We start from the raw sequence: 12,973 nt of genomic DNA, 5'->3' as shown, positions 1-12,973 counted from the left end.
TTAACTATTACTCTTTTTATCCCAAAAATTTTTAACATTTAAAACCCTTTGGTAAAAATTTTTTTCTAATATTTAAAGAATTTCAATTTCAGTATGAGAAATATATAACAAATCAAAAACTTTCCTTGGATCGTTGATATATAAAATTAGTATTAAAGATTTCTATCAAAGAAAATTCAAATGGCAAGTTAGTAATTTTTTTTATTCTAACTCTTTAGGAAAATGAGTGAAAGCGATAAGTAAACCTAAAAGGAAAATTGTACTCATTCACCCAAAAATTAGAAAAAGACAATTGTTCCCTAAATTGTACGGAAATTTACATACACAAATATCTTGCCATGTAAAAGAAAAGCAAAGTGGTGAAAAAAAAAATGGAATCATTATACAAAATTTAGATAAATTAATTTATGTAATTATTTTTAAAAAAATATTAAATAATTTTAAAATTTTAATTTAAATACAAATTTTTTATTTTTAAATTGCTACTAATTTTATAAAAAAAAAAATCAAAGAAAAGAAACAAGAAGAAAGAAACGGTGGAAGCACTCTCTTTCGCAACAGCCTGGATCTATCTCTGACTAAAACAATGCAAAGCCAACTCAACCATAGGATAGGTATATAGTAATAGATTGATTGATAGATACATGGATTTAAGAGATATCATCATGCTTGACATCACCAGCATTATAAACCCAATTTTTATATAATCAAACAAAAAGAAAAAGAATAAATAAATAGGGAATTTTTTATTTATAATAATACAACCATAAACAATACGGAAGCTGAGAAGGAAGTGTGTCAGAGAGAAACAGATATAAGTTGTGAAAGTAGGGTCCAATTGGTTTAGGCGTAAAAATGGAGATAGCCACGTCAGGATGCACCCAGAAACATTTCCCAACAGCGGAAAATGTTTTTTATAAAAAGATAAAAAAAAAAAGTTGTTGTCTATCTCATCATCATTCATGATATCTGATCATTTCCATTTCCATTCCATCCCATCTCTCAAATCCTCCATCCAATCTAATCCTTTACTCATTGTTTGAGGGGCTGAAATTGGGGTAGAAGAAGCAAAACAAACCTTCCTATAATGGAAGTGGGACGAGGCTATTAGTTTGAAGAGGTTTTTTTCCCCAAGTGGAAACAGTGCCCTCCAAAGTGGGGTATGTGTTTTTTTTTTTCTTCCCCACCTTTCATTCTCTTTCTCTCTCTTTCAGTATTTTCATTTTGAAGTGTCTACCAATATGCCCACTGGCTTTATTATCTTTAAACCATTTTGCCTCAGCTTCTAAACCTAACTCTTTGTTTTGCCTTTTCTTTTGGGGTACTTTACTTTGTGCTTTATGTGCCACTGAATTTTTGGTTGTCTCTTTTTTCCAATTCAAGTTAGTGCAAATTCAATCCACAATTTTTTTTTTTTTTGCAAAATCGGATGGTGGATAGGTAGTATATATGTTATGGGCAACATGGTTTTTGTTACTGTAATTAATTGGATGAAAATTATCAGTTGACTATTAATGTATAAGCCATGTATTTATTTTCTTCTTTATTTTTTTAACCAAGAATTACAATGAAAATGATACTCACCCAACAAGAAGCAATGCAATGAAATTGAGCTGGAAATTCACATGACAATTTTAGGGTTTTTTTACCACCAACTTTGGTAACAAACACCAACTCAATGAATGGGTTTATTTTTTTTATTTTTTATATAAATTTTATAGTACTCTAATTAAGGACAGTAAGATGATAGATATGGGGACCAGCTTTGAGCTTAATTATTACTTTTCTATGAATATAATTAGATGCAAGTGTTATGGGTAGAAACTTAAGTTTCGATTCGTGCAGTTTCAAGATTCGAACATACATTCATTCGACGTTTTAGATAAGTTTTTTTGTTACAGTTTATACTTTTGTGAGGTATTATCCGTTCTGATCCTCTTTAACCTCACAATTTTATCATACAAAAAGTATCTTATAAGGAAGAGATGACGTGAACCATTTTATACCTCAGTGATCCTCTTTTTATGTTTGATGTGGGATTTATGACTCCTCTTTAGGTCCGTGACATTCTTCTCTACCCAACCTCATAATACCCTCATCACGGAAGCTGATCACCCTGCTTACCTCTTTCGAGGTGCTTGGCGTGGATCAAACGGTTTAGGGCTGATTCTGATACCACTTGTCACGGGTCGAGATTTAAGTTTCGATTTACGTGGTTCCAAGACATAGGCATACACTAATTCGGCATCTCAGATCAATCTTTCTACCACTGTTTATATCCTTGTGATGTATTATCCACTCTGACCCTCTGGTCTCATGGTTTTATCTTACAAAAGGTGTCTCACAAAAAAGAGATGATGTGAATCTTTTTATACTCAAATGACTCTAATTTTATGTTCGATGTAGGATTCATGACTCTTTTTTAAATTCGTAATACAAGGACTTCATCAAATGTTATAAAAGGCAATCATAAAAATGAACTTCTAATTTAATTTGGATTGTTCATTGTGGAAAATGGAAAATAGATAGTTCTAAACTTGACTTTTAAGCTACTCTTAATGGTTTTATCTAGACAATTAATCTCTTAATTCATAATTAGATAAAGGCAAGTTTGTAGAGAACAAAAGGAAAAAAAAATGTCTTTGGACATCATTCTAAATTTAGTTATGTTGTCAAGCACTTTCCTATTCAATGGAGGACCTAATATCATGAGAAAATTACATTTAATTAGGAACTAGAATCAATATTACCATAATCAAATGGTGTGGTTGATTGTAAATTATCATTCTCTTGGAAAGTGATATCTCAATTAGATTGATGATAATGGTCTCATCAAAGTCTACATAACAAGTTTCTTCCATTAATGGAATATCCCAATAACTAAGTTAATTTAGGTCTAATATTTGTTATTGGTACAATGATTTATCATAAATTGTTTTTGTTTGCTAAAGGAGAGAGAACTTGTTACACCTAACCAAGAACCATAACAAATGAACCCATTTATGTAAGTTGTACATTAAGTTTTTTTTTTCTTAAAGCTACTTGAATAAAAGAATTAAATCAGATTGATTCAAATTAATAGCAACATATCACTTATAATTACCACATCATAATCAATCAATTATAATTTAATATTGTGTAGGATTCATTAAAATTTTTTATGAACCATACAAAGGTGGACTCTTCATAATTTTTTATTATGATTAAATAATTACATAATTGTGATAAAAAAAAATTGCAAGTGAAATAATTCTCAAATTAACACCACAAAATATTTAGTAAGAACTACTTGTGTTTTAGAAGGATCCTAATAATAATTATTAGATATCTCTTGTAAGATTTCATTTATACTACCCACAATGGTTAGTGCAGATGGTTGCAAAGAGGAGTTTTATTGTTTTATTAATCAAAAATTGATTTCTATAGAGAGTTTTTGGAGAGTAGAATCTTGATTGAAATCTTTCTTTCAAATACCCATTTAAACACACTTTAATTGTATGTAAAAAAAATTCATTTATATTTACTATTTTTTATTATTTGTTTTTTTTATTTCTTTTATCACTTATTTATAAAAAAATAACAAATAATGCCGAATAAATCAAATCCACATACATTATTTCTAGATGTAGAAAATATAAGCATATATGCGGGCAAGAGGGCAAGTAGAAAGTTAATGGTTAACCACAACTCCAGACCACACAACATTTACCTTTTAAAAAATAAGTGAGGAACAATGAAAAATAAATAAATAAATAATTAATGTTATGAAAATTTTTTAATTTATAATGAAATGTATAGTATGATATTTGTATTTTAAAAATTTATAATATAGCATTTAAATTATAAATTTATTAATCAATATGATATTTGAAAAATTATTTATCTATCTTGTGTCATTATTTGAAATTCACATTAAAAATGAGTACACATTAATTAATAAATTTATAATTTAAGTACAATATTAGATGTATTCGTATTAATGATAAGTATCATAATAATTAATAAATTTATAATTTAAATATTATATTATAAAATTTTAAAATTTAATATCATATTAAATATTTTACTATAATTTAAAATCATTTATAACATTAAACTATAAATAAATAAATAAATAAATCATCAAAATGCAATTGAGCAGCAGATGTTCCTCTACGATTCAAATCATATGTACTTAAATAAATAGCAAACAAAAACAATTATTTTTTATTTTAATATATTTAAATTATTAATATTTTATAAATAAAAAATAGTGGATTTCCTACGAATCCTATGAGATTTGGGATGCCTTAACTTTGCATGATAAATTTTTAATACCAAAAGATAGATATTATTCTCTTTATCCCCTCTTTTTTGTTTTGTTTTTTTTTTATTTTCCAAAATTATGTTATATTGTTTAAAAATACTTAAAATTCTTACTTTTTTATATTTTAAAATTATTTTTATGATTTTTAAATTTTTTTATATTAAAAAAATATGAAACTTCAATTTTATAAAAAAAATTAATATTAAATATTAAATATATTAAAATCAAAGATTTTTCTTTTAAACTCCATAAAAATCAATACATAACAAATATTTTAAGACAGAAAAAATATTAAAAATAATCTTAAATAAAAATTTATACTATAGTATATATGATATACATAGATAACTCCAAAAACGAAAATAGGATATTCAAAGTCTTAAAAATTTTTAATATTAGTAATAATATGACATGAGATTTTAAAAAATCTCTAAAGATAACATATCATAATTCTTAAAGAAATATGGCTTTAATATTTTGATTTGATTAGTTGATAAGATAATAATAATAATAATTAAAAATTCTGCCCAAAGTTTTTTAATATTTTTTGGGCACGAGGGACACTTCACAACTAGAGAAAGAGGCAAGCGTTTTCATCATAACAAGATTGAACTACTTTCTTTTTGAGCTTTGAAATGACCATTTGTTGAGACATGGCAACTGAAAATCTATAGTGTTCTCCATTGACGAATATCCCAAAGGATTTCATTTCAATCTTTTCAATAAAGGTTGATTAATTCTATATATGTTCAGGATAATGATCTTAGCACTCCCTCTATAATGCCCTTTTTAGATTTTTTAAAAATTAATTTGACTCATATATACATACATTGTCAAACCTTTTTTTGACTATGATTTTTATTTAACTCATTTTTTATATTTAATATTTAATTTTAAATTTTTTAATAATAATATGGATGTTACATTGAAAAAAATTGGTTGCATCTTAAAATTTGAAATCATTAAAATATTTTTGAATTATATTGCACTATATTTAATATAAAAATATAATGATAAAAGAAAAAATAAATAAAATAAAAAATTTTCAAAATTTAATTTCATGGTTATTTTTCTCCTATGATATCATTTTTAAAACTATTTTTGAATTATAAAACATATTTTAACATAGTTTTTTTTACTGAATATTTTTAATTACTCTAAAATATGAGATATGATAATAAATTTGCTTCAAAATTAAAAATATTACGATAAAATTACATCAATTAAAAAATTGATGATAAATTTGAATTACTCATTAATTATAATGATAAATTTACACTTTATCCTATAATATTATTGATGTTTATTTTTTAAAAATTAATTAATAAATGAATCTATGGACGGAAAAGCGAAACCCAACGTACAAAATTGAAAAAAGAAAAATGCAAGAAATTAAAATTATCCAAATATACAACTTGCGTTGTATGGCAAAGAGTCAAGGACAGAGGATGAGCTGGAACATATTTATTGAGCATTTATTTGACAACCAAACAGAGTGCAGATATAATTGTAGCAATGAAACATCGGACGGTGTCCATAGTATCATCCAATCCTTTCTTGGCAAATCTACATCTGAGGGAGGCCCACGTGGATATGATTTCTCAGTAATAGTATTTATTCTTTATTTATTAAAATTATTAATTATTTTATTATTTATACCTTCACATATACTTTTTTGTACTAATATTTTTTGTCGACATTTGACGTGATATGAGAATTATTAATTTGTTTATTTTATGTTAAAATTTTATAGTTTTTTAAATTAAATGGCTAATGTTAAAAAGTGTAAACAAGAATCATGAAAAAAAATTAAATGGATGGGAGGGTTCAGGAAATATTCAACGCAAATTCTACTATATATAAAATATGAAGAAATATTAAATGTTTTTAAAAATATTAGAAGTAATACATATTTTGGTAAGTTTTCAAAAAAATAATAATAATAATAATAAAGGAAGGTGTATTACTGTATTTGTTATTTGATAATATAGGTAAAGGTAAGTATGTAATATAGACATGACTTTTATTTTTATTTATTTTTAAGATAAAGGATATATATACATTTATGCGAGTTTAAATTTTCTTATCTTTTACTTATTGCATGATAAATTTTAAATGTGAATTTGTTTAGCATTTTTTTGTTGAAATATGCGTATATTTATATATATATATGCATATAAAGTAATGTAAATACAAGAAGAGAAATTATTACATTGATAAAATTTTTAAATTTTATAAATGAAATTAAGAAGATGATATATATTTTTTAAAATATAATTTAAAAATAATTAAATATATATATGATAATGTTTTAAATTTATTTAAAAATTTAAAAAAATTTATTACCAATATAAAAATGAAACCTAAAAAAAGAATATGTTGAATTTATGTCGTATTGATATTGTTAAGATTTTAAATTGGGGCACCTAATTTGCTAGTGGATCAAAGGTTTTGGTCGAACGGTGGGTGGAAGGATATGATGTCTGAAGCCCCACATTATCTGATGATCTTATGTTGTTTCCAACCAATAATTATTAGTATTATATATTACTATTACTATTATTAATTAATATATATATATATATATATATATTTGCAAATTGGGCCAATAAGGAAGATCCCTAATCTGCTGGCAAAAATTATTTTTTTGAAAAAAAAAAAGATATGGGGTGGGATTAATGATGGTAAATAGATGATTTGCTAAACCAATCTTAAGGTTGATTTGTTGGAATTAATATAAAATCACTTCTTTTTTTTTTGGTAATGAGAATCTTTGATCATTCATTGCAAAACTAGACAATTTGTTAGAATTAATTTGACAACTGCCATTTGTAATGTTACTTCTTCAAGTGTGTTTGATTATTTTGTACTTTTATCAGAAAAAAAATCATTTTCTTTATTAAGGAGTGTAGATTTGCCTTTGCCGTTTGCAAAAGAATCAACAAGATATAAAGTTTTAAATAAAGGATGAAAGAAAGAAAAGAACTTGTTGGGGTTCACATAATGGTGGAACTGTTGTTCTACTTCTTTATTACAAAAAAAATTATTGGTGTTTTATTAATAATGATATTATTTTTGTTTGCGTGTCGAATTAATTCGATTGTTAGATTGTCCTACTCCTTTGTACCAAACAAAATTAACATAATTGGTATCAAAGACTTAATAAATCTAACTAGTATTCACCAATTTTTACTTACAAATTTTTCATGAATAAAATTTTTATTTTTTGTCATATATATAAAATAGAATATTTATATCTCCAAAGAGAAATCGTAATGATTAAGATTAAGAATCTATTATTTCAGCAACTAGATCTCAAATTGAATTTTGAAAAGGAAATAAATAGATTAATGAGATGAGAAAAATTATCTCTCTTTGCACAAAATCATATGATTTAAAAAAAAAAAAGAAATTTTATTATAGATTAATGTTAGTAGTTTATAAAATTACCTTTTAGTGAAGAAAATGGAATTTGATCAAATGGATATTAAAATTAAATCCCATCCTATATCAAAACTAAAAATCAATATGATATATTTTTTTATATTTAAAATTATCAAAAACCGATTTTGATTATTAGAATTAATGATCCAACACTTTATTAATAAATCATGATAAAATGCATAAAGAGATAAAGCTCATAATATGAGCATAGTCTTTAATTACCATTGTGAATTGTGATAGATATAATTAATGTATTCCCTATATAACTTTTGTCTAACCAAGATTATTTTGCTGAGAACTTTTATGCTAAAAGTCCAAGTCACTTGAAGAGGAATTGTATGATTTGAAGGCAATTAAAACATACCATATTCTTGCATTCCAACAATCTAACATCGAGGTTTGATTTGCTAGCGATATACAAAAGTTTAATTTCCAAATGGTTTGAAACTTTACAACTATATATATTACATTTGGAATCCTTTAAATTCGGTCCAAATTTGTGGTCCCATGACTCCTAAATTCATCACTATATACATAAATGGTCCCGAATCCTCACAAAATGACGATTCATTAATTTCATGGATTTTCTGACCTAGCTAATAATTACAACTTGCTCGACATTTTCCAAAATAAAGTTAAGAAAAAAAAAAGGTTTGAAACCAATTAAAAGCTCCTGATTTTTCCAAAGAAAAGTTATTAGTCGTTGGATTTATATTTGATATATTATCAATATATAAATTTTATATACCGTCAGTGAATATGATGATATCATTTTATTTATAAAATGAATCAAATGATATAATTTTATTAATTTATAAGTTTTTTTAAAAATATTAATTTTTGTATATTTATTTTAAGAGTTGATATTTATTCATTAATGAAGTGATATCATTTGATTTATTAATAATATATAAAATTTATACACTGACATTGTATCAAATATAAACTCTTAGTCATTTGATGTATATATTGGTAGTTTAAAATGTGGTACATCCCACATTGTATAGAAAGATTTAATTATTGATGAATAAAATTAATTTTTGTATTAATTTTATTCATTTTTTAAATAATTATGTTTGAACACAAATAATTATCATATGATAAATGATCATAATTGTTGGAATATAAATAGATAATTATTTATAAAGGTTATGATTATACAAAAAGTCAAAACCATCTTAATAGAAGTTTATGTTTATTCATTCAGTATAAATAAATCTTTCAATATAACAATTTTCATTATTTTTAATTAGAGAATTTGAGGTTTTGTTATATCTTAAAGGCATAATTACCTTTAAGAAAGTGTTCTTCATGCCTCAAAGCTAAAATTTTTTTATATTATTTCTCTTTTTTATTTATTTTTTCTAACAATTTAGAGACAATTATGATAAATTTATATTTCGCATAAGGAAGATACAAGGAAAAAAAATTGGCATGATTTGGAGATCACTATTAGAGAAGCCTTAAGGTGTCAAAGGATTAATGTTTCTATGAACCAAAATGTCAATTTTCATAAAGATCTTTATTAGATATATGTATTTTATTTTTTACATAACTGCTAGTCAAAAGATTGACTGAATAAGATAAATACGTTAACAATTTATTTAATTAGTGTGTAAAGTCAAAATAATATGTAAAATATTGATTACATCGTATAAATCTTTGCATATACTAAAATTGACTCCACAATTGAGTTTAGTGAATTATATTATATTTATTTAAAAAATCAATGCTTATAAAGACTAAGATAAGAAATAGCCTGAAAACATAAAAAGAAATGCATGAATTAATTTATGACCAAAAGAATTATCACTTGTTATCAAGTATCGTATTAAATTAGGTTATAATGGAATGGTTGATTATTTAATTATTATGTCTTAATTATATATAGAACAAGCAAATTGTCCCATAGTTTCTATGAAAACAATCAGAAATAGGTAAAGAAATTTACCATAAGAAATTAGATGCAAATAGAGAATATATGTAGAAAATAAGATTTAGCTATAAGATTAGTTTTATTATTAAATCATGGCACCAAAATCGACATAATAAGTTGAGTCAAGCTATTTGTATGATTTTATTTTTGTTGATCTTTTATAAATCAAATGTTGATATATATATTTAAAATTTATTGTTGGTTCAAAATTTGACTAGTGTTTAATTTTCATAAAAATCAATTAAAATTAAATTGATATATACGAATAATTATCATTAAGATATGGTGTTTCATAGATTAATTAGTGGATAATAAACCAAATAATAGTTATTATCAAAAACATGAATAGTGTGATATATATTTTGCTTGCTGGGTGTATTACACTAGAAGTGATTTTACAAAATAAAATTTTATTTTGAACAATCACAAAATGGAAATCTTAAAAAGTCGTCCAAGAGTTAATCAATGGTTACAAAAAAAAAGAAGCATTGTTGCTTTTTTCATATAGGATATTGATTAAACGAAAAGGTATGCTATTAAAAAATATTGAAGCATTTATCGATTACTAGCATTTTAAAGGATGCTCATCAATGTCTAATTGGGCATATTTATAAATTAAAAAAGAACGTATAAATTCAATGTTCCAAAGACACCAATACATGCATGTGTTTAATTTCATTTTGTGATGGCATGGAAAACATTAGTACAGTTTGCCATATATTACGAAAATGAACTGAATGTGATGTAATTTTCTTTCTTATACATATAAAAAAGATATAGACTATAGAGATAGAATGTCATCATCCAATTAATATATTATTGGTTAAAAATAATGAAGGTATTTTTGCTTCTTGTGCCTAGAAAAATGGTCTTTTGCAGGCTGTTAAAATGAAAAGTGAATAAGTTTCTGAGGTTTTCAATAGTTTCATGACAATGGTAAGGATGTGGCTGATTATATACCATATTAACATATCCGTTTATATAATAATATTGGTTTGTGAAAGCCGTAAGCCTTAGAGTTTGTCATGAATTTTTGCATGAAATATGAGTAGAACTAATATTATGATTATTGTTTATACTATTTTATGAAAATGATTATTTGGATTCATGTTTCATGACTTGCATTGATATAGTGATCTAGATATAAACATATTGGTCATAAAATGACTGTGAAAGTATTTGAAATTGAAGTTAAATATATTATGGACTCTTATTGTTTATAGGCATATTAGTCCTATGAGTAAAGTGTGAATTTATTATATATCCAAAAATGTTATGACCAATTAAAACTAATAAATAACAAAGATATATAGGGTACACAATGGTGAAAAATTAAAGTTTTCATAAAATTTTGAAATTAAGTTTAAAGGTTTCAATAAACATGAATTTGGAATTGGCTATTGGGCAATTACTATTTGCATTGAAAACTTATGATAACATTTGAAATAATTGATTTTCACAAAAAGCCATTATTATAAATGAGATAACTTCAATAGTCAAATCTACATGATTTGTAGGTATGATGTGGACTATTATGGTTGACTTAGAATAGCCATAAGCTAAAATTGATGCCACAATCTTGATCATCTTGTGGTAATTTTTTATTTTGTATATGGTTTAATTCATGGATATTACAAGTGATTTATCATTTATGGTTTTATATAATGAAAATGTCAAAGTATATTTACTTTAAAAGCCATGAGTAATTCAAAGATCTTTTAAATATGAAAACTTTTAAAATAGCAAAAGGAATGCTATTTGATCTATTTGGGTGATGGAAATGGTTTTGTTCATAGTAATAAAAAATTATTGATAATGTCCATGATGAAATAGATTTATATAAGTATTTATAAATTGACATAAAAATCTTAAAAGGAGACTATAGAAGCATAATTATATTTAAATTTTGTTTATTGATGTAAACTCTTATATTGAATTAAAATATAAAAGTTTTGAAACTTTTATAGAAATATTAAGATATTTGCTAGTTATCTTTAACTAAAGGTGGATTTGAAGGCTTCATACTTAAAAAAAAAAAAATCATCAAATAGTGAAAAGATAAATGAAATGGTAACTTAATTAAGTATATATAATATCTTGAATAATTGAATGAGACATTCTTTAATAAAAGAATGCATAATTGCGCATGGTGGGGGTGATAAGAATCAAAATAAATAAATATTACCACCATAGTGTTGTAAGATTTTAGTATAATTTTATGAGCAAATTACACAAACTAATAAGTTTAGACACTTATTAAAGTAAAATCATAAAAAAGGTCCTTAAAAATCTTTAAAAGACTAAAATAATTTGATTTATTCATTGAGTTTATCCAATTGTACTAGAAATATAATTGTATTAAAGATGTATAAAAGTATAAAAATAGAATTGTTGAAATTAATAAATATAGAGTTGTGGCCATAACCAAAACTAACTATTTTTTAAAATGATAAGAATGAAGCAACAATGTTTGGAGCATATAAATTATATACAAAATAAAAAGTTTGGACATATTAGCCTGAAATGATTATATTAGATATTCAATTTCAAGTAGGGGTAATTATCATAAAAGAAAATTGAATTTCAAGATAGTTGGTTAGTCGTACTACAAGTAGAATGGATTTAAACCTTTATTATTAGACACCAATAATGGGAACCAAACTTTGAATTAGTAACCTCTAATTACAAAGTTTAATGGGTAAAAATAAGTTATTGATATGCATCTGTTAAATACTAGTAAAATCTATTCAAATTTTAGAAATTAGTGTGATCCATTGCGTGGGAATAATAAGTTTTTATACTTTTAATGGAGTTTTAAATGTCAAAAGCAATAGAGACATAATGAAAACTTTACCTATATAAATATAGAAGTGGTGCCACTTCAACAAGAAGAATTAGGGTCTCTCTTGTAAATATTTATGAATAAAACAAGCACATGACCATAATAGTGCTAAAAGCGGTTATAAACCTCTGATAAAAGAATAAATAAGTATTATGGGTGTTATATCTTCAATTTTAACACTAGGAGTTGAGGTTTAATCTGCGGATACCATCAACTTCGTTAGAATTCTAAGATATATATGCTAATCGAAGGTTTAAATCGAGAAATACCCTAGTATATTTATAATATTTATTTGTGTAAAAGATAAAAATTAAACACCAACATTCTAAACTAGTGGTGGATTGTTTGTAGTTTAGAATGTGGTACATGCCACATTGGATAAAAATATTTAATTATAGATTAATAAAATTAATTTTTGTATTAATTTTATTTATATTTTAAATAA

This window comes from Durio zibethinus, chromosome 10 (genome assembly GCF_047325235.1).
Source record: "Durio zibethinus cultivar Kanyao isolate XHJ-2024 chromosome 10, ASM4732523v1, whole genome shotgun sequence".
NCBI lineage: Eukaryota > Viridiplantae > Streptophyta > Magnoliopsida > Malvales > Malvaceae > Durio > Durio zibethinus.
Note: the sequence above shows the minus strand (reverse complement) of the source record.